Source organism: Sinohyriopsis cumingii, chromosome 5 (assembly GCF_028554795.1).
Source record: "Sinohyriopsis cumingii isolate HCF-2022 chromosome 5, ASM2855479v2, whole genome shotgun sequence".
NCBI classification, from domain to species: Eukaryota; Metazoa; Mollusca; class Bivalvia; order Unionida; family Unionidae; genus Sinohyriopsis; species Sinohyriopsis cumingii.
In genome coordinates this window covers 133950978-133977694 of record NC_142965.1, presented here as the reverse complement: position 1 = coordinate 133977694, position 26717 = coordinate 133950978, and the positions used below count along the sequence as shown (strand labels likewise).

Genomic DNA, 26717 nt, shown 5'->3' with positions numbered 1-26717 from the left:
TATATTTTAAAAAATCTTTTACCATTTGAGAAAACGTGATAGGGTTGGCAGTGAAAAACAGTGACAGTTCGCCAACAAGAAGCATATATTGTTTTTCTCCTATGAGAATATGTCTCACTTGCCTGCCTCTGCATCAAGTAGCAGACAAGAGATACATAAAAACCTGACTTTGTGGTAGTTTGATCTGAATATATATATATTAAGCATTCAGAATGAACACATTGTCATATGCCTTTCAAAGCCTAACATGTTCTAGTGCCTATGGACCAGAGACCAATACTATTGCTGGCATGACATGAGTTACATGTACACAGTTAGGTGGAAGCTTGTTTCTCATTCAAGCTGAATATATGTTACAGGGCCTACTGCTACTTGTATATCAAATACAAGTAAAATTATCACAACTTCAACATTTTTTGATCAGTTTTAAAATATATTTTTCATCTAATTTTCAGTATGCACAATAAATGAACACTAGTTGATATTGGGTAAGTGTGGAGACATAGTACTCTGACTTTATACTAATGTGTAGGGCATGGTTATCTCCCCTCTGGTGGTAGGTCAGTTGTGATTTATCATCCAAGAAAACGATGCTGTTTGAGGTTAGTTTTAAATTGATGATACACATTGATAATACAGTAGAGGAAATATTGATTGCTCAGATAAACTTCATTTAAACTCAGAATTTTTTGGCAGTTTTTTATTTAATACATGTTTTTTTTTTTTTTTTAAATGTTACTATTTGATTTGGGGCCCCGAGTGGCCGAGTGGTCTGAAGCGCTCTCCGTTACGGATCACTGCCATCTCACCTCTGTCTGCACTGGTTTGAGTCTCGGATTCAGCTAGTGTGGGCATGTGAGAAAGATTGCCGGTAGCTTCTCGTGGATCGGTGGTTCTTTCCAGGGTTTTCCCGGGTTCTTCCTCCACCATTAATACTGGCCGCCATGTATAGCCTATCGTGTGCTGAAAAATGGCGTTAAACCCCTAACAACAACAACTATCTGATTTAAATGTTGGATCATTAAACTGCTTGATCTGCATTTTCTGAAAAAATTTCCTGTAATTTTCATTGGTTGCTAGGAATTACTAAGGGATTAGTGGCTAGGCAGAAACAAGAAAAAATAAAATGTGGGACAATCCAGAATATTGTCTTAACCTTAATTTTATTTAGGAAATCCAATTACCTGCACATTAATCTTCAGTATCAGTACACATACCAACATTAAATCTTGTCATCATTAGATGAAACTGCTCCAGTGGCCTAAGTGGTTAGGGCATCGGCCTTGGATGCAGGAGGTCATGGGTTCAGCTGTTGTAGTAGCTGCCTGACTTGGCACTCCACATTAAGAGGTTAGTTTTAGGACTGGTCAGCCTGATGTAGTTCATATGGTATTCTCTTCACAAAAGCTGATGTTCAGGATGCATCTATACTGATAAATATAGGTTTGATCATGAGCACTCTGAAATTTCAAGTGATTGAATTTTTAATATGATTATGCTTGCATAGGTTTATTATGGGAACTGAATTGGTGAGTCATTCATGAGCTCCCTCACAGTTGTTTCTCACTTTACTAATTTTGCAAGAAAATATGTTCAAATTATAACCTGTGTCATGTTTTGTGGAAATATTTGAATGCATGAAATGATTAGTGGACATTTGAAAAGATTTCAACTGCTCAGTCCTGCCATATTTCAACTGTTTATACTCTGTCTCAAGTAATCCCATTCACTTTTCAACTGCTCAGTTAAGCCATATTTCATGAAAATGCTGTAGTGCACCAAAGAAAACCATTTGGGATAAATCGTATCCTTTTGGTGCACTACACAGTTTTCACAAAACATTGCTAATAGCAAAATTATAGGCAAAAAACTTACCTTGAATCAAGTATGTTTTTCAAGATTGCTCAAGTCATAGCAAGGTTTTGCTTGTAATTTTCTTTTAAGCCATATTTCGTGAAAATGCTGTAGTGCACCAGAGAAATTGAGTATCATTCTTATCAAGGTGACCAAACACTGCAACCATTTCTTGCGACAAATTAATTGCCGATAATAATCTTGAAGTATTCCTCATTCTGACAGACTTCATGCAGGGCTCTAATATTTGTGAGAAATTGCTTCCCTTTTCATATGCTTCTAGGATAACGTGTTGATAAAAATGATTACTTTAATTAGTAATGGATGTGATAATATGCTTTTGATTGGGTTACAAAGATTGTTTTACACTTTTTTCAAGGAACATTTTTTAATGTTTGATATCAAATTAGCATCAAAACTGACAGAGCATAAACAGTTTGTCGAACTTTATATTTTCCTTGTTGAAAGGAAAATCAACACAACTTTATATTTTCCTTGTGGAAAGAAAAAGTGACAAAAGGAGATGTTTTGCTTTGATGATTTTTACAATGTATTGAAAGAAAAAAGGTTGCAGGAAATGGCTTGATATCAGAGAAAGGTGTAGTGAAACTTGCCTTTTGGATTTGTTCAGGCGAAATGACAGGCTCGAGAACAGTTTAAACTGTATTCTCCTAGACATTAGGCTTATCCTAGATATTGATTATTATAAAACACTATACATTTGTTATAGGTGGGGTCAGGTATATGAAACATACTGCAAAAGTGAATGGGATTACTTGAGACATATGTTTACAGAAACTTTTCCTCAACAGGTTGGTTGACTCATTGTATTTTTTGGTGTGTTTACCCTAGATGTATACAACCATGTGGCTCATTGCTGTATAGGTCCAACTTGTTATATATCCAAGACTTGTTTAGAATGTTAACACTTTGATGGTATGTCTGGGTGGGCTTGGTATAGGCTGCAGGTCTCTTTTGTCTTAAAGTTTTTAAAGTTCAAACTAGCTGTGATCCAGATACTGTGAAACATTTATTCCTGTTAGCAGTATCACACATTTGGGGATCCAGGATACATTGTATTGCATTATGAGTAAAGACAAGAGCTTTTATTTCCCCCAGTCCAGGGCCTCCTCTCCCCAAATAAATGTAATTAAAAATCATCTTTCAGCATAATCCTGTACTCTTTGATAGTCAGTGTTTCTCTACTGCATTGGTTCCCAAGCCCCAAGTCACCACCCAAATCAGGGTAGTGTAGATGTTGTGAAGGGTTGCCAGGATTTTATTTTAGGTGGCAAAATTGTGGAAACGTGGTCATGAGGTTAGGGTTGCTGCCAACAATGATTGGGAACCACTACTCTACTGCTTTTTGAGGATGGATCATATTGTACAATCTTCGTATACAATTTAAATGCTATTCTAGTCACATAAAGAAAGTTGAAATCTTGATTTTTACATTAGACTTGCAGTAAGCATGGCATGCATGTCGCTGTTAATATTGAATATATTTCAAAATTGAAAAGAAAATGGCTGCATGATCATTTGGATTGGGAATGGTTTGGTGTGGTGTTTTACAGCAAGGGAACACAAGTATGTTATTTAGTAGTAAAGAGTCTTGCCCAAAGTTGTATATTGCTTACCTGGGTTGATCTAATGGTAGGATCCTAAGCCATCCTCCTCCTTTTGTTTTGTTATTTGGTTGGGTTTTTTTTTAACAGACTCGCAGTGTATAAATCTTTATACACAGTGCATAGTTGTATCCATCTTCATTCTCTTAAATATGTTTCCATATCAGTTGGCCCACAGGGAGATTAGTTATTGTCAACTAATTGCATTGCCCTTTTAAGTAAATAGGTTGCCCGTATTATGTAATGAATTTGTTATGTTGATGAACCATGCTGGCAAGGTGGTTAAGGCATGGCAAGGTGGTTAAGGCATTGATGTACAACTGAAAGGGTGCAGGTTCAGTTCCCACCAGCCTGTGTATGATGGTGTGTCCATGTGCAAGGCATTTTAATTAGCTTTAGCTTGCCTTGGCACAATATAACCTTACAAATGTTCTGTGCCATAAAATGCCCCAAGAGAAGAAAATCTTTATTATTATTATCATGATTACCTTTTTAAAAAAAAACAGATTAGCAATAACCATTTATTAGACAAAATGGTGAGACATCACACAACAAGCATGGAGGTTGGCCAGCCATTTTATAGTTCAAAGATAGTTTTTTCATATGGCTTTAACCTATATGCATCAGTTGTTGTTTTAAAAGCAGACTTTTCATTTAAATTATTACGATTGCTAAGAAAAGTGAAAGTCTATTCCAGCCATTTCATATTAAAATTGCTCAGTTTTACTTTTGCTCTCCTCATAATGGCCTAGTGGTTAGAGCATCTGCTTTGGATGTGGGAGGTCTTGTGTTCAAACTCTGGCTATAAAATGGTACAAAAAGCTGCCTTGCTAGGTGCTCATCATTAAGAGGTTAGTGTTAGAACTGGTCAGCCTGGTGTCGGGATAATGTGACTGGGTGGGACATGATGCTGTATGTCTGTGGCATGATGCCTCATTGCTAGGCATCACTATAAACTGCCACACTGCAGAGCGATATGACTGAAAAATTGTTACAGCTACTTTAAAAATCTGAATCACTCACACACATACACACACTGCCCTCCCCATACATTTTCTTTTACTGGGGGTTTATATTTAAGTCTAGTTAAATCCCAAAAGAGGGCATATTATGTTGCTACATCTGTATGTCTATCCTGAAACAATTTTAGCACAGTGGGAGAAAAAACTTTTAAGCAGACTTGGAGGTCTTTCGTAAATGGGTAGATAAATTGCAGTTTGATTTGATTTCAAGTTCATTACAGCAACCTTACCAATGCTGCGTCAGCTACCTTAGTGAGTCCTTGAACAAGGTGCTTTACTCCAGTGTTTTGGCCCTACATAATCTACTTGTGCTGATGTGCCAGAAAATATCAAGCCAAACGTAACCAAACCAGCACAGCAATTTTATATTTTTTTAATAATTTTTTTTACATTTTCAACAGATTGGATTTGACCTTTTTGTCAGAACTGTTAAACAAAGACCACCACAGCTACGTGAATGAAAATTTATAGGTGTATTTGTATTCATTTACAGATAAAATCACTAGATTTTCAGGCCATAACTCCATTGTTTCACACTTTCTAGACATTATTAAAGTTGTGGACTCTCACGATGATCTTGTTAGCACAATTAAGCAAAAATTATAGATACATAAAATTAGGAAGAGAACTTTTTTATGCACATATTATGAAAATGGACTAAACAGGCTTTCATGCAGTTATAAAAAATATTATGCTTTCATTAGGGTATGATTGATTTAAATACTTTAATAATATTTTAGTATCATTCAGTTTTCATGTTAGTGAGAAAAAAATATTTAAATAACTTGTCTGTAATATTAAAGTGATTTTGGCAAAATATTTTAGCAATAATATAGTTATCCTGTGAAATATACTGAAATTTGTTAAGCTCACTGAAATTCGGTGATTTACACTAGTTCAGAATGTTCTGATGTAAACTGGATATCATCAAATTCATTTATTTTTATGGGTATTGATTTTCGTAGCTTTGCAAAACTTTACATACTTGTTTTGTACTTTAATTCCTAGATTTTGGAAGGGGTCTGTTTGTCTCTCCTAAAAAAAATATGTGAAAATACAATAAATACTTGTGTGATGTACACTGCAACTCAGAAAGGAGGTAAGTAGGTTACCAGGAAGTCTTTGATTGGCAGCAGAGTGTATTTTGACACTGATTGGCTGAAAATGTCCAACCGACACTCGATATGACACTCGACATGCGTAAAGATTTCAAGTGCTAGTACAAGGTACAAGATGGGTTTATTATCATTTACATTGTCTTGATCGTATTTGCATTGTCTCGGCTATGGGTATAACAGAATAAGCAGCTTGGATATATGACAGTGTCTGGTACTGATACTTTGCATTTTTATTTATTGCTAACAGCTTATTTAAACAAAAAAACTTTCTTAAGTCTACTAATGCAGATAACACATTTATCAGAAAATGTGGGTGGGGTTGGAGTGATGGTGGTGGTCGAGGGGCTTTTTATATTAATTAGTAAGGGACATTGATAATGTAATGATAATAACAGTCAAATTTCCGGTGTTTGATGCAGAACTCTGCAAAAATTTTAATCCATGTGATTTGTTTGAACAGATTGGTCTTCTAGTTTAAGATGTCTGATGTTCATTAGTCATGTATGCAATTTACATGGTTATTCTAATAACTGATTCAGTATAATTACTTTTGGAAAGATCCTTTCTGATGTCCTCATGTTTTGATAAGGAATATCTAACAAGTGATTACATATGGTACTGTACTTCCTGCATTTCAAGAGAACTGCAAACTGATGGTGACAAGGCACACACATGAATTGATATCATTGAACAGTATTTTCACTGCAAGATCAGGTTTGTATAACTTATTTATTGCAGATCCAGTTGATAAAAATTTGCAGATCCAGTTGATAATTTTTTTTTCATATATAGTTGCTCTGGGTTTGAGAATAACCAGTTGCTGACTAATTTATAAGTCTCAAAAGCAGAGATAATTATTGTTGATTTAGGGTTTAACGCCATTTTTCAGCACATGATAGGCTATACATGGTGGCCAGTATTAATGGTGGAGGAAAACCCGGGAAAGAACCAACGACCCACAAGAAGCTACTGGCAAGCTTTCTCACATACCCACATTAACCGAATCAGTGAGACTCGAACTCACAGAAATAATTGTACTTTTTTGATATTATAGGTCAGTAGTTCCAAAACTTTTTCAGGCAACCTTCTCCTTGGTTATCCTGAAGATGCCCTATTTTATCCTGTAAAAAGCATTTTTCAGTATTAACACACATCCTCCATAACCCCTACCCTAGGGGGCGGTACCATCCAGTTTGGGAACCACTGTTATAGCATTTTCTTTAAAACTTTTCTGTAAAAATGTAACACTTTATGATAAAGATCTTGTGTTGTTCATTGTTAAGAAATTCAAGGAAATTGGGTGAATAATGTATTAGCTAAAACAATTAAAAATTTTAACATGGTATAAATTTTGTGATCATCAGTAAACTAAGTCACTTCTTGTTCTGATTAGGAATAGTTTTTGGGCAATCAGTGCCTGGGAATAGTAACAGAATTGTTAATGTCTGTTCATCTCTCCTCACCCTAGATTAAGGTAATTATCAGAAGAGTTTTAGATTAAGCACATTCTTAAAGTTGCTTCATAAAACCCTTGCTGTGAAAAAAGGGTGTCTCGGGGCTAAAAAATAAGCTCAAACTTTGATTCCTTTACGTACAGTTACGTTTCAATGCAGTGGTTGCAAACAGTTTTAAGATCTGAAGTGTTACAAGGCAGTTCATTTCTTTGGAGTATCTAATTCTGACATGGCAGTAGGGAGTAAATAAATTTGCTGAAGATTATTCAGAAATTAGCAATGAAACTGTGTGGCCACATGCTATTTCAACTCTGAGATTTTTTGTCTGATGCCAGCTTTTGTTTAGGAATGAAAGTGAATCTCCTCGAAGTCCTACCTCAACCCTTAACACATGAAGCCAGCCAACGGATTTCAAATTGCAAGATTTTTTGCAAAAGAAACTGACAAGACTTAGTAAATTCCTTTCTAAATCACCAGCCAAACTGCTGAATTAAAATATATGACCTTATGTTTATATTGTTTCTATCTAATTTCCATATATTATTAACCTCAGTAAAGGAATATGTGTACTCTCAATTTTGATGAAGTACTGAGAGTTAGGGACCAGCTGTTTAATAGCCAGATGAAAATATACCTTTATCTTGAGAAAATAAATTCTAACACAGTATGAAAGATTTAGATTTTTCACAAATCAGAGCAAGATTGCTTTTTCTCAAGCTATTTGAGGATCACATTTTCTCCCCAGTAAACATAAAGCCCTCGGAAAAGTACATGGTCAGTCTGGTATTTTGTTTCCACATCATTGTAATGATGACGGTTATGATGATGATAGCAAAGTCAAATTGTAATTATGTTGTGCTGATCACTCTCTTGACTCATCTTTCAATATTTTCGCATGGTCGTGGCCATGTTTGCTCTCCACTGTATTGGTTGTTGATATTTAACTGGGGGGTGGGGATACACTGTTGTAATGGGATGATATTGCAACATCTTTTCTGGTTTCCAGAATGCAATGAATACTAGAAGATTTTATCAAAATATCAAAGAATATTTCTTAGAAAGGCCAAATTGATGTATAAAGTATCCAGAAAAGCCATTCCTGTCTATCTTTGCAATACCTTTCACCAAAGAGATGCTGATGGTACTCCAAATTTAAGGTCCATAAGAAGTAAAAATTAATTATACCAAGGCCAAAGACGGAATTGTTTTAAAAGAAAAGTTTTCAATATACTGGTCCACTGGTATGGAACAACATTCCCAGTGACATAAGGCAGGCTCCTACCATTTGTTCTTTTCATAATGGATGTCTCAAATGGATGGAATCTTAAGACAATTAAACAGTTTTAGTAATATAAACATCACCTTCTTTTCTGTACTTTTGTATCATTTTCACAGTTGAATTTTCCATGTAGGGTGATAATTTATATTTTATATATGTTTATGTGTTCACAGTTGACTGCATATGTTCCAGACTTGATATTCTGATTTGTAAAATCACTTACTGTAATTATTTAGCGTCAAGCCTGATTGTTCACGTTGTGTTGAATATGCTGTATATTATTGCTCACAACAGCGAGAAGGCCTCAGGGTAGATTAGTTTTGTAACTAATTGAGTTACTTCTTTAAATAAAGCCATTATTATTATTATTATTAAAGAGCCATATCACAATTGTTGTTGCATACTTCTTTGGCAGGTCTTATAATATAAATACATTGGCGTTACTAGGGTTGGTGTCACCCAGTGCTGTAACTCATGGTGTCACCCGCATGGACCTCCTTTAACAGACCATACAGAATCCTTAATAATTTCATTTTTGGTGTCACCCCCTCTGATGGTGTCACCCCCTCTGAAAATGATCAGCTCCCAGAGAGTTGAGGTACAGGATTAATAGTGTCAGATTAATGGTAAAGTGTAATGACATGAACTTGGGTATATTGACAAGTTTCTGGTCAGGGGTGGCCATCTTTAAAGTTTGATAGGCAGCAAGACACTATCAGCAAAGGAAATTATTCAATTGTCTGTTGATCTCAGACAGATTAAATGAGTGTGTGAACATGAGTGACACTTCTCACTAGCAGTACTGATGGCTGGTTATAAGTACATGGTGTGCATTTAGGACTAACTATATACATGTACATGACAACAGCTGGTGAAAAAATTTGATTACCTCTACAGCAGTCTTGGAGAGACAATGGCAGTAATTTATTTAGTTGGCAGCCAAAAAGTTGGCTAGGTGGCCAGATTTTTAAAGCTGGCTGGCAAGAGACAACAGTGGATTTTCAAAGTTTTAAAATCCTTGCAGTCAGCCAGAAATTGAATTTACCAAATGAAGTCTGTTGGAATAAATGTCTTTGGTAAATCCATCTGTTTAACAGATTAATTAGACCAAATGATTTTGTAATGTCGATTAATATTCAGACGAGTGCAAATGCATGTGAGGTGTACATACATTATGAAGGCCAATTATTAAGTTTTTATCAGCATTGTACATGCAATAATTGTATTATATAAAACATCAGTTTATACAGTTTAATGATCATGGGTTATTGAATAAATACATTACATTGATTAGGCAATAGACAAGTTTCAAATCACTGATAATCAATGGTAATGTGAGTTGTTCTGTAATCTGACTGATCAATCACAAGGCTCTGTGTTTATTTTACATGTATGCCAAAGTCATATTGGTAGACTGATTTAGTGGAACAGTGAACTTAGCTGTGTTATTGAACCTGTCTGAGACAAAGCCTTCAAAATTCAATGCACTAAAAAAAATTACATGAGGATAAGTAGATTGAAACAGCTTGATATTATGATCCCATCCCACCACAACTCTCATGAGGGTGACATTCATCATGAAGACAAATGTGCAAGTGATTTGGATTGCACAAATTAAATTACCACTAATGACCTTTCAGGGTTGATAATTAGATTATGTAATCACTGTGAATTATTTTCTCAGGGTGTAACTTTCATCAGCTGTTTGACTTATTGGTAGTGAGGGTATGTGGATACCTCAAAGAAAGCATTTGTGTTTGCTGCCAGAAATTCAAATGTTCCATCAATCCGTTATGGGGAAGAAAAAAAAAGATTATTATAAAACAATTTGCTAGATTCTGTAATGTCGGTTGTTTCATTATTACGTTTTCACATGATATTACCAAGACACGTCAACTACATGTAGTGTGGAATAAAGTAGGAATGTGGAATTAAAATTGTTTAAATGGAATATGGATTACCTTAAGAAAACATGAGGAATAGAAAGTGGTCATTGTGTTTGTGATATGGCAATATTTTGTATTTACCTGGATGTGGACATTACTTGTATGTGGCCATTACCTGGATGTGGACATTACCTGGATGCAGACAGTACCTGGATATGGGCATTACCTGGATGCAGACATTACCTGGATATGGGCATTACCTGGATGCAGACATTACTTTTGGATGCAGGCACACCATAAAAAAAATACATATAATAAATGAGCTGAAAAAGATGGCTTATATCCTTGATATATATAGAGCAGGTTTATCACTATACACCTTTATTTAAAAACAGATATAAATGATAAATGTAACCCATTGATGTGAATGAATGGTCATTTCAAGTTGAATACATTCAAATGTAACAAGAGTAACCTGTAATGTTTCACTGTGTGCTTATCACACTAGTGTCATGCAGTGGCTTAACATTAAAGCTTATTACACTGCTGTCAGACAGTGGCTTAACATTAAAGCTTAACAATAGTTGAAAACTTATGCAAGGTTGTGATGGGCAGATGATGATTGTGTTTGAATGCTGTATAGATGACATGTATATTGTTGTACCTAGGTCCTACTGAGCTAGGGAAAACTTATCCCTATATATAACAAATCAGGAAGACACACAAATTTCAAAGGGACAAATAATTATTTGCATCTTAAATAGTGATCATGATTTATTTTGGTGCCATAAATTGCGGGAAGCCAAATGTCCTGCACTTTGTCTGCATCTCTTTACACATTGCATTTTTGTGATAATATGAAGATGTTGGAGTTGGTAGAGGAGACTAAACTTGTAGTTTTTAAGGTAACGAATAAACCATTTCCTGAAATTTGGAAATAAAAACTTGTTAGCTAAATGAAGGCCTGACTAAGATGAGTTGTCTGTACCAGCATATAAAGAAAGGTTCATAGCTGTGATATGGTTCTCAATTTCTTTTTTCTTTTTCTTTTTTAAGTTTCAGAATAGATTCTTTATCTGATTTTTATGTACAAATACATAGGCATATATCATATATGTTTATGACAGTTGCTAGATAGAGTCAAGAAACGTGTGTGTGCGTGTGTGATTTAGATTTTTAATGTAGCTTTAACAATGTTTCAGTCATATCGCTACAATGTCTGCAGTGTGGCAGTTTATAATGATGTCTAACACTGGGTCATCATGCCACAGTCATGAACATCATGTCCCACTCAGTCACATTATCCAGACACAAGGCCAACCAGTCCTAGTGCTAACCTCTTAATGCTGAGCACCAAGCTAAGCAGCTGTTAGTACCGTTTGTATAAATCGTTGGTATGACTTGGCTGGGGATCGAACCCACGACCTCCCACATCTGACGGGTCCAAAAGAAATGTAAAATGAAGTAAAATCTGACTTACACCACTGTTAAGTGTTTTCAATAACCATTATATAATGCAGCAGATGGGATCATCTTTCAAGACAGGTTCTACGGTATTTAAACAAAAAAATATCCTTTCTTTTGTTGTCAAAATATTATGTCCTGTACTTTATAAACATTATACAGAAATGTACACACTGAGTTACAAGCATGTCTGGGTCAAAGATTCTTATCAGGGTTTTCCCCAGGTTCTTCCCCCAGGAGTTGTACTGGCCACCATGTAATGTGTGCTGATAAATAAACCAACAACAATAACAAATATGCCCTTTGATTGACCTTATGGATTAATTTAATGTAGATGGAACATACACATGTTTATTTCAGATTCAGAAGTGTCACTCTTTGTTATGTGACACAGTGGCCTTATTCTGAATTCCATATGTAGGTTCTAAAGACAGCAATTGAACAGTCTACCTGAGTATTTAGTGAAGTTATGAAATAGTTACCTGATAGTCAAAGTCTCTATGTATATATGGTCACATGAATATAAACTATCATTCTGCCATGAAATAATGTTTATTGAAAGATTTCATGTCTAAGTCATTGTATCCTGGATGGCTAAAATGAAAGAATGCATACAAAACTGATTGTAACAATGTTTAAAATTTTTAATCTTTGTAAGCATAGGTTAGCGACAGGGCTTACTAGGAATGTAAATGATGAGGGGGGTAAGTTACAGTATTTGGACCATTATAATAGGTGTGTGGCAGGCAGGCAGGTACATTTATTAAAAGTTTATGTGTTGGTGTATTATCAGACAATAATATCCTTATTAAAATTTATTAACAGTTTGTAAAAATGGAATGGATGTATCACCATGCATAGAAAAAAATTTGGTTTTCAAGAGATGCATTTCCCAAGGTGTCTTTCATTTCCCTTTGTTTTGGAGCCACTTTTTATGGTAGATCAACTAATTGATGGGAAGATGTTTTGCCATTTTGTTTTCTAATACCAAGATTCAAACAGAGTATGTCTAAACTCTAATTGATGGGAAGAGAACATTACATCCCTTTCTGTGTCCATCCCTATGTCCATCCACACTAGATTTATCTCAACATGTTTTGCTTTCCTTTTATTTCAGTACTGTTTTGTTCCATCATCTTTACGATTCATATTATAGATGGATGTGCTGGCCTTGGCCAGCTTTTTTTGTTTAATGACAAGCTGCACGTTTGAATTCTGATTCAAGGGTTTTGGGTTTGATACCTTTCTATTCCTTGGGAAAGTCACTTATCTCCCATTTCCTCTGCATGATATAGCCAATGTGTTAAAAGTGCCATTAACCCCTCCCTAAGAAAAGATAAAATGAACCTTTTATTATTGTCCTTTTTTGCTTTCTTCATTTGTTTGCATACCTGTATTTATTTTAACATTACAAACCTGTCTAATCTTGCATGGTGGGTAGGATATTTAATCTGGATGTTCAAGTTCATATTTCCATATCACATGCCCAGAACAGAACTATTATGCTGTTTTCATTGATGTTTGCTCATCAGTATTTTGAGATGCACCAGCTCTGACTTTTTTGTATAAAAAAATCCCATTGTTTTAGATTTCATTTGTATTGTAATAGCTAAAAATATTTGGAAAGCATGGTGAGGTATGTGATGTATACATAACTGCATTTTTATTTTGACGGCCTTGATGTATCCCTTCACCATATCAAATTCGTTCTTTCTACCAATGCGGAACAGAACATGCATGTGGTTTGGTGTATACATATCTGTTTATTCTGTTTAAAATATTTGATGCTTTTGAGTGTAATCTTGTGATACTGTATGTATTCGCTTATAAGTCCATTCACACTGCAAACAACAAAGATCCTGATCTGTAGCATAATGCACCTGCAGATCAGGGTCTACCATTTTGCTCAACTGATTACGGTACTCTAACAAACTGCACAGACCCAATCTACTGTGCCTTATGTGACAGCAGACCTGAGTCTGTGAGTTTGCAGTTGGACTCATTATTTAAGGAGTACATGCAGTATTTAATCTTGGGTCAAATGAAATGTCTAGTAATTTGTAATATTTAGTCTTGAGTCACATTAAGTGTGCTGTAATTTGTAATATTTAGTCTTGAGTCAAATTAAGTGTGCTGTAATTTGTGATATTTAGTCTTGGGTCAAATTACATGTGCAGTAATTTGTAATATTTAGTCTTGAGTCAAATTAGGTGTGCTGTAATTTGTAATATTTAGTCTTGGGTCACATTAAGTGTGCTGTAATTTGTCATATTTAGTCTTGGGTCAAATTAAGTGTGCTGTAATTTGTAATATTTAGTCTTGGGTCACCTTAAGTGTGCTGTAATTTGTAATGTTTAGTCTTGGGTCACATTAAGTGTGCTGTAATTTGTAATATTTAGTCTTGGGTCAAATTAAGTGTGCTGTAATTTGTAATATTTAGTCTTGAGTCAAATTAAGTGTGCTGTAATTTGTGATATTTAGTCTTGGGTCAAATTACATGTGCAGTAATTTGTAATATTTTGTCTTGAGTCACATTAAATGTGCTGTAATTTGTAATATTTAGTCTTTAGTCAAATTAGGTGTGCTGTAATTTGTAATATTTAGTCTTGAGTCACATTAATTGTGCTGTAATTTGTAATATTTAGTCTTCAGTCAAATTAAGTATGCTGTAATTTGTAATATTTAGTCTTGGGTCAAATTAAGTGTGCTGTAATTTGTAATATTTAGTCTTGTGTCACATTAAGTGTGCTGTAATTTGTGATATTTAGTCTTGGGTCAAATTACATGTGCTGTAATTTGTAATATTTAGTCTTGGGTCAAATTAAGTGTGCTGTAATTTGTAATATTGAGTCTAAGATCAAATTAAGTGTGCTGTAATTTGTAATATTTAACCTTGGGTCAAATTAAATTTGTAATATTTTAATACTGTATTTGCTCAGTGATGCTGTCATATTTATTTATTCAAAGTGCAGTTGCAAAGCAGACTGACTCATTCTTGTTAATACTTTCAGAATAAAATATTCTGCACTTTTTGATGGTTCATTGCTGCTTCAGATTTCAATTTAATGGATTTACTGTGCCACACTGCATTGTAGAATCTGATTTTTCAGTTGATCGAAGCTAAGTTTTATCAGTAAATGCATGTAAATAATAAAATTACAAGTGTTCAATAACTATGTCAGATGTAGGCATTAAAATTACATTCCTCTTGCACATGTGTTATATCTTCCAAGTATCAACATTATTTGTCAAACTGATAATTTAGCAACTGTTAGTTATATTAATTATTTCTAATTTAATAATAATACTTTTTGTCTTAATAAAATTGTTTAGTATGTTTTATCAGCTGGGCTGGGCTTTTTTAGTAATTTTTATTGAAAAAATGTTAGATATCAAAATGTTGTTGGTAATGTGAAGAAAATATATGCACAGTAACATTTTTCATTGTGTTTAAATTTTGCCTTGCACATTTTTATATCTCTGTATCACTTACAGTTTCTGATACACTCCTTATTGCTGGTATCTTCAGTTGTGGTCCAGAAATACATTTAAGGAGGGATTCAATTTTGGAGTTGACTTAGATTAGAGCCATCATTGAGAGTTTTGTAGTTTCAGATAGAAATGGATGAAAATTTCAGCACATTTTCATGTGTAATGTTGAACGCAACAGTTGAATTATTGTTATGTATTTTTGTTTAGACCATATTTATTGAAAAAAGGGCAACAATATAGCAGGATGACCAGCAGAAGTCAAAAGGTAGTATGTAGTTGTCTCCCTAAAATAAGGTAGGGTTTTGGCGGAGTGACTAGCAGAAAGCTTCAAGTTAGCACGTGGTTGTCTCCCCAGAATAAACCATCAGAAACAATAATTATTCAATAAAGTACATACATATTAATGTAAATATTGTTTTATAGGCAGTATCACATACTTGTTACAAGTCATGATCCAAGTTAACGGTACACACCCAGATCTGTGATCATGTAATGTGCCAGCAGATTAGGGTTTTTGTTGTTTTGTTCTACTGATTACTCCCAACAAACTGCATAGACCCAAACCTGCCAGTGGATTATATGGTGGCAGATCTGGGTTTATGCAGTTGGATCTGACTCATATGCGACTATATGCAGATATTTATAGTTCGTTGAAAACATGCAAACAGATAAACTGCATATACTGGAAGTAATCTTAAATCATTATATATAGTGAATATTTCAGAAGTTCTCAGATTACATTTTGACTGTTTGTATTCAGGGAAAAAGATTTTGATTGTGATTATGTTATCCAAGGGAAAGATAAATTGCATCAAATTCTACTTTAGAAAAAATCTGATCAAAATTAGATTCTAAAAGTGTAGAGGTTGCATTACTGTCTCATGGTCATGCCAATGCCTTCATGCTTACCATATGTACTCATAAGTTGGATCTAGTTGCAAACTGCATAGACCCAGGTCTGTCAGTTGATAATGCACCAGCAGGGTCTGTGCAGTTTATTGGGACTAATTGGTAGAACAAACAGTATAGATCCTAATTTGCAGGCATGTTATGCAACAGCAGATCAGGGTCTATGGTTGTTTGCAGCAAGCCCGAGTATAAGAGTATATACAGTACTTGCTTTCTGGAGCATGCATAATATTAACAGTTACAACTATATTTTTAATTGTAGTTAATATTGGCCTTATCACATAGTTTTTAATTGTAGTTAATATTGGCTTTATCATAAGGTGGAGGCAGATGTAAATGCCTTTGATAAGGATAAACCTCAGAGGCAGGTGTAAATGCCTTTGATAAGGATAAACCTCAGAGGCAGATTAATGTTACATGATAATTTACGGTGTTATTAAAAACACTTTAATTCCCATCTAGACAACAATTTTTTTTAAACATTAATATTCTCTTTTGGCAGGTTTGAACATTGCAGTGTTATGTTGCCATCAATTTTGTTATATCTTTGTAATTTTGCCAGTTAAATAAACATCATTTCATTCATACTTTCCTCTGAAATGAACATGTCAAATGTATGTTACCTCCATACTGAATATATGGTCATGGTACAGTGATTGTGTCTGCATGAATATAATGAATAATATAATGAATTATTGTAAATATTTCTCTATGGCTCCTCCCCCCCCCACAGAATAAGAGAAACATTTTTGATTATCATAAAGTTAAGGGCCTTCCTGTTCATAAAGCAAATATGGTGAATGTATATCATTTTTTGCTATGCTCACTAAGATGGATTTTATAAAAGCAACATCCATTAAACTTTCTAAATGAACAAATGAATTTATTTGATTGTCATGGCTCAATATCATCATTAAGCCAAAACTAACCAAATCAAAGATGTGACCTTTTCATTTGGTCTGCTAAAACGTTCATTATATAGAGATAACCATCCACATGACATGGAGAGTTTTGATCATGTTGTCATATTAAATTTTAAGTAACTACTCTGCTTGCAACATTTTGCCGCTAGAGCTTGATATACAAATTTACGAATGCAAACTCGACACCATGGGAGAATATATTAAGACGTAAATTGCCATGAAATGGGGTATTTTCATGATTATCTCCGAGTGAATTTCATTGAGCACAGAGAGTGAGTTGGAGCAGCTTGTAGCAGTTTGGCATATGTCACAGATTTAAATTCTTGCCATACACTTTTTGAAGAAATTTCAGTTTACATATATAAATGAATGTATGGTTTTATTTCACATTTTCTTATAAATAAATGTGATAGTGCAGAGAAAGATGTTTGATTGTGAATCAGTAGAGAATTATTTTTACAGGTTTTTTCCAACACACATTTCTATGTGGCATTCAATTTAGATTTGTAATATTGTTTCCAACACACATTTCTATGTGGCATTCAATTTAGATTTGTAATATTGTTTCCAATACACATTTCTATGTGGCATTCAATTTAGATTTGTAATTTTGTTTCCAATACACAGATTTTCAAGCTTGAAATTAATTTTTCTGCCATGTGCTCTGTGCAGTCCATGACATTCCTTGATTATAATCAAACTGGATTACAGAAATGACAAAGCATTGAAGTGTGGCTATTTTATAACATCTGATTGTTCTCAAGATTACTTGGGTTAATAGGCTGTTGGATGGATTTGTTTTAGATGACTCAGCCCCAGTCTGATGTTGTCATTCTCCAGGGCAAATATCTAGGCATCAGGTGGCCTTGTGGTAAATAGGACACACACATTTGCAACAGATTTACAACCTATTTTGAATGATGTCAGCATGGATAGCACAATGATACCCGCCCCCAGGAATGTTTGCTTTAGTTTTTGTAGTTTTAATGGCACTTTTAACAGATTATTGGCACAACCACATTTAACATATTTTTGGCTGTATCATGATAAATGGGAGCTAAGTCTTTCTTAAGGGTACACCAAGACACCTACTGGCCAGGGCAGTTGTCAAACTGGTGACCACTGGTGACCATTGGATTAAAAGTCTGACTCTTTGAGTGACTGTAGCTTCCTGCATGGAATGCAGGGATACACCAATATGTATTGGATATGGCAGTACAAAATATGATAACTGTATCTTGACGCTCATGATACATAATTTATGAAGTATTGTCAAATTTCATAGTTGTGTGAATAGAAATTGGTATGGTCTTGAGAATGATGAAATTATTGTCTGTATTCAGATTTACAAATTGGCCAGGGATCCTGTTGCTTCCACCAAATAACTACATTTTTGTCTAGACTTAAATTCATGAATTAGGCAAGGAAACATTGTTTCCACTGAATGACATTTTAAATTTTAATTCATGATTTGGATCAGGGATCTTATTGTTTCCTCTGAATAATTACATTTTTGTCTGTAATGAAACTCTCTCTCTCTCTCCATATGTATGTATGTATGTGTGTGTGTGTGTGTGTATATATATATATATATATATATACTGTATATATATATATATATATATATATATATATATATATATATATATATATATTGAATACCTTCCTTATAACAGCGACTGTGTTATAATGAAGGGCTTTACAAAGGGAAGTGCTGTATTTGATCTGTACATTGCGTACAGTCTGATTTGTACATTCCATTCCTTGCACTCATCTGTACATTCCGTACACTCTGTTATAAAAATAGCTTATCGATGCTTCCAGGAGGTACTGATAGTAAATTACCCCAGCACCACATTTTTTTATACATTAGACAGATAGGAAGAAGTGCTATAAGTGATCTGTACATTCCGTACACTCTGATCTGTACATTCCGTATTTTAATCTGTTCATTCTGTACACTCTGCATTGTAAAAATAGTATATCGGTGCTTCCAGGAGGTACTGCTAGTAAATTATCCCAGCTCGGAATTTGTTACGTTGGACAGATATTGAATTTTTTGTCTCTAGCCCAAGTATCTTGATGGCTTTAATTAAACTTTGTGTCATGTCCCTTGGGCAACCATTACATCCATTATGGCAGTCAATATTGCAGTGGGATGCCAGCAATTGAATATTACTCCCTGACAAGCATCTTAATGACTGCATCATTCCTTGTCTCTGTCACCAGGCCTTGGCAATATTGACAGTTAGTAGAGATTTGGATTACAATTTGAAGATGACTCAATCAGTGTATGGAAATTACACGCCCCAGAGGTGAAAAGCAGATTTGTTTCCTTTCTGCAACAGATGTAGAATGTATTGAGATAGCAACAAGTTTACCACATGCTGAAATTGTGTCTGGGACTGTACTATACTTTCATATAGTTTAAATCTCTCTATTTTGTTTTAAGCGTTTCATTTTTTAAATTTAGTGAGGAGACAGAATTTACAAAGTAATTTTTTTTGGGTGAAAACTTTTTTGATACAAGATTAATATGCACAGAGGAAATCAATAATTGACACGTATATGTAATGATAATGTTGTAATTTATGACCCTAAAATTGTTGAAGATTTACATTAATATTTAAAAGTTTAAATTACACTATTGATAGATTTTCTCTTTGCATGATCAGTTGGTTTTCTGTATTATTACAATAAACTTTAAATTCTCCAGTGGTCAAGCATTTTTGTTTGCCATTTTTTTCCAAGTAGTATCCATTAGAATTCATTTGGACATACACCAGCCACGTCTTATTGTTATTATTTTCAGTTGTCAGAAACAGCATTGGTTTCCGTCCAACATTTTCAGCATTTTCCAAAATTGACCTTGCAACAGAAGGTCTGTTGTATTTCATTTGCCTCATCATTTTTGTATACCTGCCTTAAGGTGGAATGTAATATGTTGTCTACCTGTTACTAGTTTTGTTTCTCCACCATCTAAATGTAGCAAGCTTATGTAGGGTCTTGATTTGGGGTTAAGGAAAAGCACTTTGATTTCAGTTTCAAAAGTGGAAAGGGGAACGATCATTGACTGAAAGAAGAAAAATTGTTTCTGCACAATAACATTTATTGTGAGGCTTGCATATGGGATAAAGAAGAATATTGTTTGTGTGTTCAAAAGATTATAGTCTCTGATTAAAAGCAAAAACAGAATGGTTTCTGCAGAACAAGGTCAGTCCTTCATCACATACCAGGTCTAGATTTTGTGCATAACTTGCACTTGAGTTAGGGAAAAACTTCATTGATTCCCCCACCCAGTAGGTCAAAGGTCAAGGTCATTGACTGAAAGAAGAAAAATGTTTTCTGTGCAATTCAACATGTTTGATCAGTGTGTTGACAACTTGTTTCTGGGGGTAATGAAGAAGCCTATTGAATTGGGGATCAAAAATTTAATGGTCTGATGAATAGAAGAAGGAAACGTTTTCTGCACAAACATTTCAGTTTTTTGGTCATGTACCTTCACCAAAGTTTGTGGATAACTTGCTTGTTGGGAAAGAAAGAAGCATACCAGTTTTGATGAAAAAATATCAATGGTCAAGGTCACTGCCTGGAAGAAGAAAATTGTTTTTTCTTCATAACTTCTAAATAATGGACCTTGACCCAACTTTGTGGATGGCTTGCACTTTGGGTGATAAAGAAATCAATTCATTCAGGGTTCTAAAGGTCAAGGTGAGAGTTAGAATGATAGTAAGTCTACTAAGAAAATAATGACTTGCACAGTAAGTTTAGTTCAAAACTGCATACCTTGCCAAAAGGTCTAGGTCACTGAGACCCATTTCCAAAAAGGTCCAGGTCACTGAGACCCATTGGCTCAGAGTTAACCATGCATGACTAGTGCCCACATGGATGGACAAACATATGGGGGTGGGGGCACATAATGTGCTTGCTGTTCATGATACTCTTGTTTTACTTTCTGAAAATTTTAATACATTTTAAAGTATGATAATGCAGATGATCTTGAGTTTAACATAAAATTCTCAACAAAATTTAGCCTAGAATTATTTTAGTGATGTTCATAGTTTTTATAAGATTTATCAGAAAATATGATTAGTTGTCGTAAGTGTTAAGAATGTGCCGTTAATTTGGTCTTGTGTAGTAGTGTCTAATTAATGTAACTGCGCTATGGGGAATTAGTCACAAGCAAGAGGGGTTTTCTTTCTAAGTTTATTGGAACTCGGATACCTCTAGTTCTTCATGCTGATTTCCTGCACTTGCTTGCTTGCTTATTTGGATTAAAGAGGTGTTCGCACAGAGTGCATGTGCCACTGTTTAATGTCCACACGGCAGACTGATAATTATTTGTGAGGGAAGAAATTAGTGTCTCATCTCCCATGCATTAATGTGCTCAAAGAGCACTGCTAATTTAGCCTCAGGTCTTGGGACAATTTTAGTCCCTAATGACCTGAATGGAGGGCTTTCATGAGTGGAAATGGATCCAAGAGATATTAATGTTCCAAAAAGATATTAATGTTCCAAAAAGATTTATCAGTCTGTTCTACTGAGCATAAGGGACAAGGGATGAGTAGGACATTTCCAGGAGGGACGTGTACGGTACTTGAGTAAGGTGAGATTGATTTACTGGAGTCGATGCGAACATGAAAAAACCCACTTAAGAAACATTACGAAAAATGATGATTTCATAAGTGGATTTAGTAACAGAACAAGGGAAGATTTAAATTTGTATACCAGTACTGTGTACACTTGCATGCAAGTCGGGTCCAGCAGCAAATATCATAGACCCTGATCTGTCATCAAATAATGTGCTGGAAGATCAGGGTCTTGTTGTTTGTTCTACTGATTACTATAGCAAATTGCATAGACACAGCTCTGCCAGCACATGATTATGTAGCATTGGATCTGGATTTTGGATCCAACATACACACATCTGTATAGTATTGTACTTTCCATTCAAATGCCATTTCATAATTTAAGTTCTTTGGCAATTTACCTAATGATCACTTATTAATGACACCTCGACAACATCAGAATTTTTTTTTACATGGGGGGAAAATGTAACATTACCAGTAGCTTTAATTTAAAATATAATTGAAAAGGACTGATGAGTAATGGTTCTTACTCGGATTGAGGTTTTATTGATTAAGCAAAGCGTTTTGCAGAACATTAGCCCAGAATAATTCAAACAAATGTATTTAATTTGTAAATTACTGAGTCTAGATTTTTAAGAATAGAACATTAGTGAATAAAATCCCTTAGGGTGTTCAGTGCAGTTCAAAACTTGGAGTGAGTCATATCACCTTGCTGAAGGTTATTTCCTATTTTTTTTTGCACAGCACTTTGTGTTTTAATCTCTGGAATCTCTTTTCATATAGAGTAGCTTTGATAAAATTCAATTGCATTTGGTTTTATTGTTTTGGTAATTGTTTTTCTAAACCTGGAGGGAATATTTAAGGAGTGATGAATCGTTACTCAGCTAAGTTTGAATTTAATAAATTTTAAATTGTATCCATGATACCTAAGAAATTGTCCTCTTAAATTCCTGTAAAAGACCAGTATAGAGTGTTTCCTTGTAAGACCTTTTGCTTGGGTCACAAGTTAGAGCACAATCTGGTAGGAGTTGCAACTTTTCCAATGGGCAATGTATATAATGAGGTTGCTAACATATTGTACATTGTAAACAACATATACATTCCTTTCCACCCCAAATTATCGAAACATTTAATCTGTCCAGTAATAAGCATTCTTGAGGGAGTTGATGCGTTTTAGGAAACCAGCTGGACAAGACATCTTAATTATCTATAATCTTCATCCCATAAATTATTTTCTTTTTCAGAAACATGTTCTTACTGCTCATAATTATGATTATTTTTTATCGAGCGTAGAGCTGTCTTGATCTTGATTGTTGTATGATTGGTGCTTATTCCCCCCACCCCCAATCCCTAAATGCACATAATGAATTTCAATCATTGTCACTGTATTGTAGTTTGGTTTATATTGCACCCAGTTTTTATGGACCCAGTTAAGGCATTGTAGGTCTCCATTATCTTCAAGTAAAATTTACAATAGCCAGGCACATTTTGGTTTTAGTATAGTGTTCATGTTAACATTTGTTATCACATGAAACTTGTGTTTGAGTGAACTTGTTTTTCTCCAATCATTTTTGTTTTGACATCATCTTGATTTAATTCTCAAATATGGTTGCTTCTCAGTAAGCTAATAAAAGCCTAGTAAAAATGCCTAAAACATTTTTTTCATGGAGATTTAAGATCACCTCTTTTTTGTTTGTTTATTTATTTGTTGGCAGGTCCCTTTGATTTACACCTTCAGTAAAAGGCAGCAAAGGAATTTTTATCATTGCCCCCAAAATTTGGCAGACTTTTTAACAAAAGATGAGTGAGAAAATCTTGAGAAGAAAAGAGTTTAATTGAATTTTAAATACAATATGGTGTAATACTAGATTGTTTTAATTTTTTGTTGTTGTTTTGGGTTTAATATCATTTCTCAGCTTAAGATAGGCTGTACATGGCAGCCAGTATAACTGATGGAAGAAGAGCCTGGAGAAAAACTCCATTAAGAACCACCGACCCATGCGAAGCTACTGGCAGCTTTCTCACATACCCATATTTGCCGAGACCAAGACTTGAACCGACATGGACAGAGGAGATATGGCAGTGATCAGTTAAAGTGAGTGCTTTAAATCACTCGGGGCCTTAGATCGCTTGGTTACCAGGGGCCCTGTTTTCATTTCTAAAAGCATATAAAAAGAGTGGAGGTTTTCAGGTGACATAACTATCCAGTTAACATGTACCATATTTATATGTGAAATTATTTTTGTGGCATTTTAGCATTAAAGATTTGTACTAGATACATGTAATAATCCAAGAGAAAGTTTGTCCAATCATATTTATGAGTTGTGGCCAAGGGAGGGCCAATAATTTTTAAATAAATGCTTGACTGTTTGGACAAGTGGCATTCTTAATAGAATTAGTATTAACTATTAGGTACGGTGTAGGATAACATTTATATAGGACAAGTAAAAGTTCTAAGTCGCTTGCCTGCAGGACAAGTAGCCAGATTAGATATTTCAGGCTAAGAAACTTGTCAGAATTATTCTGTCCTCGTGTCATTCAGGTAGCTTGAGGTATTAATTACATTACAGAAAATTCTTTGCCTTCATAGCAAAGATGGATGAGTGCATTCCACAGGAGTTTCATGTGTTATTACTCCAGCAGTAGCTTCACATTAAATTGCAGCGGAGTTCATTTATTTCAGTAATTCATTATTGTTTTCGCTACCTGTCATAAAATGACGTATCATGGGAGCAAAGGATTTCCAAAAGAAAATGCTTTTATAAATTCCACTGTAAGATTTTTCAGCTGAACGAAAAGTCCATGATGTGAAATGACAGAGATTGATCCCCAATGTGATGATCATATTCATTACTACTATTTGTCATCGTTGCTGTTAATTGCATGTTGATGCATGGAGTTACACTGGCAACTTTAATAGACTTTGCCAGTTACATTTCTCTTGCTGTTCCGTCAAGTTTTTTAAAAGTGGTTGTCTAGCAGAAAATCTATCAGAAGGAGAGTGGTACGATCAGTTAGAGAAAATGCAAAGTTTCTGCAGGTGGTGAAAAGCTTTTCCATCAGTCCGTCACAATTGTTTTGGTTTTTATTGTTTTTTTGTTTTGTTTTGAAATTATACCTAGAGTAATTACATGACTACCTTTCCTAAACTCACTAAAGGCATATAGGAAGAATACAGTAATATAATTTCTTTGTTCTTCTGGTGTGAGAGTTTCTCTGAAATAAAATAGATGCCCCACAAAAATTCAACATGAAAACATGGTGGCCATATTGAAAATCGTGTTATAACTATTCAGAATGGTATGCAACATTGTATATGTTGTATATGTTGTATGTGTTGTATGTGTTGTATATGTTGTATACGTTGTATATGTTGTATATGTTGTATGTGTTGTATGTGTTGTATATGTTGTATATGTTGTATGTGTTGTATATGTTGTATACATTGTATATGTTGTATGTTTTGTATGTGTTGTATATGTTGTATATGTTGTATGTAATTTTTTAATGCATCTTCTCGTGCATGTAAAAAGTATTTTTGTTACTAAATTTGGTATGTTTGTATTTCTGAATATCTGAAATTATTTTAGTACTTTTGCAATTAAAAAGATAAAAGGAGAGATAGGAAACCAACTTTTTATAAATTCCAACAGATTCTTTTTGTTCGTTAGAATGACAATCCCCTAAAGGGACTCTTGTTTTTATGTTGTTCACTGTAACATGATCAAGTGCGTTCCTTAGGACAGTTACAGACCAGGTTGAAATGTATTCAGTTTTGATTGCTTATGCTGCATGTCCAGGCAGGCATTGAAAGGTATTACTTTGGAGCAGACTTGACCTTGTCGTTTATTCACGAAAAACCTTAATTGTTCAACATGACAGAGAATTCGTTTAAACAAGTTCTAATTTTTGTTTTATGACTTGTCTGTCTTGAAAAACAAATGCTACTGTCTGCTAAATTATCAGGCTAAGTAAGAAATGACCTGAACACTTCATTAAAAAATGAGTCACAGTGATGCCCCTTTAATCTGGACGCTTGTTGCTTCCGAAAGACTCCTCTTTTTGCATTGATGAAAGTGGAATGGAAACTAATAAATTGCTCCCAAGGATAATTAAGGACATTTTTTTCCTGGAAATCTTGGTTTGAATATCCAATATTCAGACTCGGAACAAGTGTGACTTCATTATATACATATTGGAAAGATCTCCATTGATATTTTGTTGACTAGGGTACTATCAGAAAAGATAATTGGTTTAATCCTGTATCCTTTGCCAATTTAGAAAAGATGGAACTTTGAATTTTGAACCTGAGCATCTAATGGGACAATATAATGCAAGATGTTTTGACAAGGAGGAAAATGCATATATATGGAAAATAAGAGCATACAGTCAGTAACCTTTTTTGTAGCAGAAATTAAGTGTATGTACGTGTAGAAAAAAATAAAAAATCTGAGATGATGATACTTGCGCTGATGAAACATGATAAGGTGGCTTTTATTTACTGGTAATTTTTTCAAAACTTTACTGTTTCCTTTTTTATATATTTCCATTTTAGCTCTACTTCATAAACTGGTAGAGCTTATGGACTGGCCTGTTGTCCTTCATCTGTCATCTGACACTCATCTTCCATTATCTGTCTGTCAGTTTGTTCTTGGTAGACCTCCTGCCATGGAACTTGACACACACAATTATCCCATGGTCTCAGGCTGGTCTTAAATGAAAACCATACTGCTGAGAATCCAGTCCTGAAAATCTTGTTATCACTAATCCTTTTTTGAGTGGATAGTCATATTAACATGGAATTTTGAGTGGATGGTCATAGGTCATATTAACATAGAGTTTTGAGTGGATGGTCACATTAACATGGTGTTTTGAGTGGATGGTCACATTAACATGGAATTTTGAGTGGATGGTCACATTAACATGGTGTTTTGAGTGGATGGTCACATTAACATGGTGTTTTGAGTGGATGGTCACATTAACATGGTGTTTTGAATGGATGGTCATATTAACATGGAGTTTTGAGTGGATGGTCACATTAACATGGAATTTTGAGTGGATGGTCATATTAACATGGAGTTTTGAGTGGATGGTCACATTAA

General features: G+C 34.5%; 1 protein-coding gene across 9 annotated transcripts in view; it reads left to right on the top strand.

Moving 5' to 3' along the window:
- The window catches only part of LOC149800272 (kelch-like protein 5), a 295329-nt gene that overhangs the window by 148266 nt on the left and 120346 nt on the right, over positions 1 to 26717 (top strand). The window contains exon 1 of one of the 9 annotated variants that reach the window (XM_089959853.1): positions 5766 to 5830. The exons of 7 other annotated variants lie outside the window; for them this stretch is intronic. The gene's annotated coding sequence lies outside the window, so the exon portion shown is untranslated. Of the gene's footprint in view, positions 1 to 5765; positions 5831 to 6191; positions 6334 to 26717 lie in introns of those variants that run through there. One more of the 9 variants, XM_089959852.1, reaches the window with a different exon arrangement.